A 6,908-nucleotide genomic window follows, 5' to 3' on the forward strand; every position below is an offset into this window, starting at 1 on the left:
TGATGGTCAGTTGTTTGTTACATGTGCAGTTTCTGCCTTGCAGTCTCTCATTAGGTTTTGGGTTTTAACCAGTTTTTACTTGGTAGTGACTGGTGATGCTCCCATTGGAAACAAATGCGACTGAGATTTGTCCTCAAAATTTTAATTCTTGGGGTGAAGTCCTGGCTCCATTGAAGTGAGTGACAAAATTCCCATTGATTACAGTGGAGCCGATATTTTTCACCGCTTATTTCTAGAAGATATGGGTGAGAGAACCACCTTAAGATATTTCTGTATGTTGCAACTCTCCTCCCCACTCCTATCGTCTTAGCAACATAAGTCCTTCACTGTGTTCTGTGGACAACTAGAGGCCTCAAGGAGCTGTCTAGTTACATGATACTGCCTCTTTTTCCACCTGCTCTACATCACACTAAAGACAGTTGAATGTTACCTTCATAATATTACTTTTCCCACATATAAGCAATTGTTGTAGTTGCCTCAGGATGTTAAGCAAAGCTGGATGAATGAGAGGGGAGGTGGAATGTTCAGGTCGGAATGGGGGTAGGTCAAATGTCTGAGTCACTAAGGGTTTGTCTAGATGGAGGAATTTAGGTAAATTAATCCAGATTAAATAAAATTGTAAATCTAAAGCACATTCATTCAATCACATTAACACCTGTGTGGGCACTCATTTGGAATTAAAATAGCCTTAATTTGGTTTAGCTTAATTCTCAGGAATAAAGTTAAACTGAATTAAAGGCATTTTAATGCCAAGTGAGTGCCCATATAGGGTCTTAATGTGGTTTAATGTGCTTTAAATTCACATTTATGGTTAATTTGGATTAATTTTCCTGCATGTCTCAGTGTAAAAGTGCCTTAAACTATGTTCCATTCTACAAAAAGTTCAGACTCCCTATAAAGACATTTCTTGTTGCTCTTAATCCTTGCTACCCTATGTTCTTAATGTCATACCTGCAGTTACTCAGTTTCACAATGTGGAGCCATGTAATTGAGGTATTATTTTGTTTTACACCATCTGAACAAAAATTCCAAAAGCTCCAGATTTTATTTTTTGGGGCAGGGTGGAAGAGAATATAAATAAAAGCTAAAATTTTTATATTTTTCCTTTTTTAATGCTTCCTTGTCTTCCAAAGAGGCAAACGCACCTCCATCAGGTATTGCAGAGAAAGAAGAGAAGAGGACAGCTAACTTAATGGTGGGGCTGCATAAAGCACCAAGCCTGTGTAGTAACTGCACTGATACCTGAATTGTATTAACAATGTGGAATAATAACAAAAGCCTGGGCAGTGCTCAGGTAGATGAGGACAGGGAAGATCTTCCATTAAAGCAACCCACTGGTACAAGCTTCCACCAAAACTACTTCCAGCATCTTAGCAACAAAATTGCCTGTGACTTACTGCATGGATACAGTTACATTTTGAGGTAGTTTTTCATATGAAACAAGGTTCCTTGTGATATAGTTACTCTCCTGCCTACTCTGTCAAATGTTCTTTACAAAAGCAGTGATGGGGCTGCACTTCTAAGCCTGAGAATTTAATGGCCAGATAATAACCTAGTTTAAACTACAGCTGAAGCAATTCTAGGTATGCCTTTTGTGTGTGCATTTAGGGTGGGTGGGTAGGGAGGATCTTCCAGTGGATGTGACCCTGACATTTTTTGTGGGGAAGGGGGATGCTTACAAACCTATTCTTTATAGTAACTCTATCTTAGAGTTGCCCTCTGCTGTTTCAGTTCATTTTTTTTAACTGACAAGTGAAAGTGGAAGGTGTGATGTCACACTCCATATGTTTTATGAAAATATGCTTATGAGTGTAAATATCATGTAACTGGAATATGCTTTATGCAAAAGGTCTCCTGTAAGGTATCATTACAAAGCTTATAATCTACTGAGTGTGTTCATCCTATTTGTATGAATGTATCATTCTAGTATCTGAAGCTAGAAATATGAAGTATTACTGTGAAGTCCTATTGTAACTATGCAAAGTGTGGTCCATTAATGGTGGCTTGGAATCTTGGTGGCTCCCATTAACTAGAACAATTGGTTGTAAATGGCTCTGTTTACTTGTAAGCCTTCCTGTATATGTGGGTGCCAGCCAGTGAGTAATAAAGTCTCACAGACATGTGAACATGTCACATGATACTGGAATCCATCTTAAACCTGGGGCTTTTCCATTTAGAAGGAAGGGTGGGAACCAAGAGAGAGAGAAAGGATTCCCGCCTCGTGCCAAAGATCGAAAAGGGGATGGAACAGAACAAATGGGGCTGCCAGTCATGAGAAATCCCCTTGTTACCACCTGAGCTGGAACTAACAAGAACTGTACTAGGGGAAAGGATTGGGCCCAGACTAAGAAGGAGTCTAGTCTGTGTAAGAAGCTTATTGGAACATCTCTGAGGGTGAGATTTACCTGTATTCAGTTTCTTAAATGTATTAGGCTTAGACTTGCGTGTGTTTGTTTTATTTTGCTTGGTTACTTACTTTGTTCGGTCTGTTATTACTTGAAACCACTTAAATCCTACTTTTTATAATTAATAAAATCACTTTTTTGTTTATTCATAATACCTGGGGGAGCAAACAGTTGTGCATATCTCTATATCAGTGTTATAGAGGGCGGACAATTTATGAATTTACCCTGTATAAGCTGTATACAGAGTAAAATGGATTTATTTGGGGTTTGGATCCCATTGGGAGCTGGGTGCTGGAGATAGGTGATTTGCTGAGCCTTTTTTGGTTAAAGTCTGCAGCTTTGGGGGTGTGAACCAGACTTGGGTCTGTGTTGCAGCAGGCTAGCATGTTTAGTGCAACAAGGCAGTGATCTGGAGTCCCAAGCTGACAATGGAAAATGGGTTCAGAGGTAATTCCAGCATTTCAGGTGACAGCCTCTAGGGGGTCTCTGTGACCGAACACGTCACAGTGGCATAGTCGAATAGGATCTGTGCACAGCTGATTGCCTTGAGACACTGGTAGTGATTTTAAGTGAGTTGAGTGTGGTGGCTGGAGAACAGACAAAGTGGTTACTGGTTTGTTACTTTCTGTTTGTTGTTTCTGTTTGTTTGGGTGAGGGGAAATAAGCACAAGAAAGCAGGAAAATGACTACCAGTGAGGAGCTACAAAACTAGAGCTGGCCAGACTGGAAGAAAAAGAAGGCAAAAGAGCATGAGTTTCAGATGAGGCTCAAAGAAGCAGAGGCAGCCAGGGAGGAAGCTGCTTACAAAAGAGCCATGGAGTAAAAAGACAGAGCTTGAAGCCCAGACCCTAGCACAGCAAGATGCTCAGGAGGAGAAGGAAAGAGAGAGGCAGATAGCCCTGGAATTAAGACACAGAAATACAGGCCCAAATTGAGACCCAGGAGCATGAACTGGCTGTAATGGAGTGGAAGAGACAAAACCCTTCAGCAGCTGGTTTCACTTCCCCAAAAATCCACAAATGGGAATGATTATGCCTGCAGTATGATGAATCTAGTGATATTGCCAAATATTTCATCACCTTTGAGAGACTGCACTCTCCATGCGATTCCTGAAGATCAAAAGATGACCACTTTGGTGGCAAAATTGACTGGGAGAGCTCTGGACATACTCAATAAGATGCCTATTTATGATGCTTCAAACAATGATAAATTTAAGAAACTGGTTTTGAAACTATTTCAGATTACACCTGAAATCTACAGGGTTAAATTCAGGACTTTTAAGAGGGGATCTGGATTAAGTAATGTGGCCTATGTAAATGAATTGAGAGATTTATTAGACAAGTGGGTGAGGGGAAAAGGCATTACAAGGTTTGAAAAAATGTGAGATTTAATTACTCAGGAACAGTATTTGTGGGATAAAAAGGTGTGTGCAATGGGGGAATTGGCTGGATTTGCAGACTCTTACGAGCAGTCACAAGCTTCAATTAAACATAAACCACTGGCAGAGGGGTAGAGGGTTAGTGAAAAGCAGAATCACCGTTTTACCCCTCAATACAAGGTGAATGCCTGAGGCTGAGCATTCACCTCCCTATTTCCCTATTATTCGTCCCAAGTCTCCTGTACAAGCAGAGGAGCCCAAAAGGTGCTATCATTGTAAGTCCACTGAACACCTGAGGAATAAATGTCCTTGGCTGAGTGGGAACAGGTAACTCATGAAGCTGCTGTTTCTCAGAGCACAGGGGTATCCCAGGCTACTGCCTCTTTCCACACAGGATTTGTAAAGGTTGCTTCTACACAACCAAGCAGTGAGCATATGCATGCTGTTAAACTTAATGGCAAAGTGCTCCAAGGCTGAAGGGACACTGGTGCAGAGGTTTCTGTGGTCAGGAGAGACCTGATCCGGAAAAATGGCAGAATAATAATTGGTGGGAGGTTACAAAGTCCTTGCACCTTTAGCTAAGGTACACATGGAACTGGTGATTTGGAAGCTGAACTGACTGTTGCAGCGGTGGCACATACTTTTGCACCGTTTCTACTGGGGAATTATTTTTTTGATGTGGCAGAATCTGTTCCAGGGTTTGTTATCAGCAAGAAGTAATCTTACCTCCCCTCTGGGGCTTTCAGGACAAAGTCACAAATGCTGCTGGGGAAACAGGCGAGTGTCTCTTTAATTCCTCGGTAGCAGCAGGGATGGTCATAACTGGTTCCTGTAGCCCCAGGGCTCAAGGCAAGTACCAGCGGGAATTGCTGGATAAAGCCAGCTTCTGTCCTGTGATCATCTTCCAGGGGGAGGGGGATGTTCCACCTTATAACAGGGAGGCCTTTCTAGCTGCTAATTACCAGGAAGTTGCAGGTCAGCAGGGGATGGGGCCTGCCCTGGGGTGCACAGAAACATGTATCCCGGAGATGGAGGTTGGGGTCCTGACAACCGCTGCAGTGGGAAGAGACCCCAAGGGCTCAGAAGCTGGAAGCAAGCCCAACCTGAGTGAAAGGGAGAGGGATTTTGCTGGCCAGTGAAGAGTCTGTCATAGCTGGTAGATGTGAGCCCACAGCTGGATCAGGGTCACCTTCCCTTTTGGGGGATACAAGAGTGTCTGTCCCCAAGGGGAGCCCAGAGACGAAAGTCCAGATGGAAGGAAGGTTTGCCCACCTTTTTGTAGAAAGGCTTTTCCCCAGGAGGAGGGTGAAGGATCTGCATCTAAAATGCCAGACCCCTCACCTGTGAATCAGGTTTTGAGGGAAGACTGGGGGTCAGATCTCCTGGACGGGAGAGTTCACCCAGCTGACCTGTTGGCAACAAAGAGTGGGGTGGACATGTGAACATGTCACATGATACTGGAATCCATCTTAAACATGGTGCTTTTCCATTTAGAAGGAAGGGTGGGAATCCAGATAGAGACAAAGGATTCCCGCCTTGTGCTAAAGATCTAAAAGGGGATGGAACAGAACAAATGGGAAATCTTTTCTCTTAGTCATGAGAAATCCCCTAGTTACCACCTGAGCTGAAACTAACAAGAACTGTACCGAGAGAAAGGATTGGGCCCAGACTAAGAAGGAGTCTAGTCTATGAAAGAAGCTTATTGGAACATCTCTGAGGGTGAGATTTACCTGTATTCAGTTTCTTAAATGTATTAGGCTTAGATTTGCATGTTTTGTTTTATTTTGTTTGGTTACTTACTTTGTTCTGCCTGTTATTACTTGAAACCACTTAAATCCTACTCTTTATAATTAATAAAATCACTTTTGTTTGTTCATTAACCCAGGGTAAGTGATTGCTCCCCCAGGTATTAAACAGCTGTGCATATCTCTGTATCAATGTTATAGAAAGTGGACAATTTGAGTTTACCCTGTATAAGCTTTATGCAGAGTAAAATGGATTTATTTGGGGTTTGGATCCCATTGGGTGTCTGGGTGCTGGAGATAGGTGACTTGCTGAGCAGTTTTTGGTTAAAGTCTGCAGCTTTGGGGGCGTGGACCGGACCTGGGTCTGTGTTGCAGCAGACTAGCGTGTCTGGCTCAACAAGGCAGGGTTCTGGAGTCCCAAGCTGGCTGTAGAAAACTGGCTCGGAGGTAATTCCAGCTCCTCCGGTGACCACCTCAAGGGGGTCTCTGTGACCGAACCGGTCACAGAAGGAAGATCCTATGTTTTGCAGGAAGGCCTCTTCTATGTAAGGACCAGTTGGTGAAAGTTAGCCACTATGCTACCCACATCTTTTTAAGCACAAATTTGCTTGGTCTCTCTCTTATACATAGCTAGGGCATGCGCAAGGGGATCTAATATACATCACAAAAGGCATCACGTCTGAATTTAGTCATAAGACCTCTGGCTTTTTGTACTATTTGGGAATCAGAGGAAAGGCAATCCACTTTGCACTCAGCATGTATATGAACTAGACCGGGGTGGGCAAACTATGGACCGCATCTGGACCACCTGCTGTTTTAATCTGTCTCTCAAACTCGCACTGGGGAGCAGGTCTGGAGCTTGCCCTGCTCTAGCACTCCAAGTGGGGAGCAGGGTCAGGGGCCACTCCATGTGGCTCCTGGAAGCAGCGGCATGGCCCTACTCTGGCTCCTACACATAGGGGCAGCCGGGGGCTCCGCTCTGCAAGCCGCCCCCACCCCAAGTGCTGCCCCTGCAGCTCCTATTGACATGTTTTTACTTATTATGGTCAGTACCAAAGAGAAGACACAGGGTAAGAGGGGAGTAAGTCATGAATATTCTTCCATACCTGTTCAAAGACAATGGAGCGGCATAGGTTCACTAAGGGTATAATTTAGCCTACCCAATCTTTACTAATAATGGTGAAATGTAAAATAAGGTTAAGCTTTACAGTGAGTACTGGAGGGCTAGGAGATAGAATAGAAAAATTTTTACTTGCTAATGGAGCATGTTTGATATGGGCTTCAGGGTGATACAACTGTAGAACCCCATACTTGTTTTCAGAACAGTCCTATGCTTCCACGCAGAGCTTCAAGCCATAGAAACTGCAACTCTTGGCCACT

The sequence above is a fragment of the Lepidochelys olivacea genome, assembly GCF_965140295.1.
Source record: "Lepidochelys olivacea isolate rLepOli2 genome assembly, chromosome: 10".
Lineage (NCBI taxonomy): Eukaryota > Metazoa > Chordata > Testudines > Cheloniidae > Lepidochelys > Lepidochelys olivacea.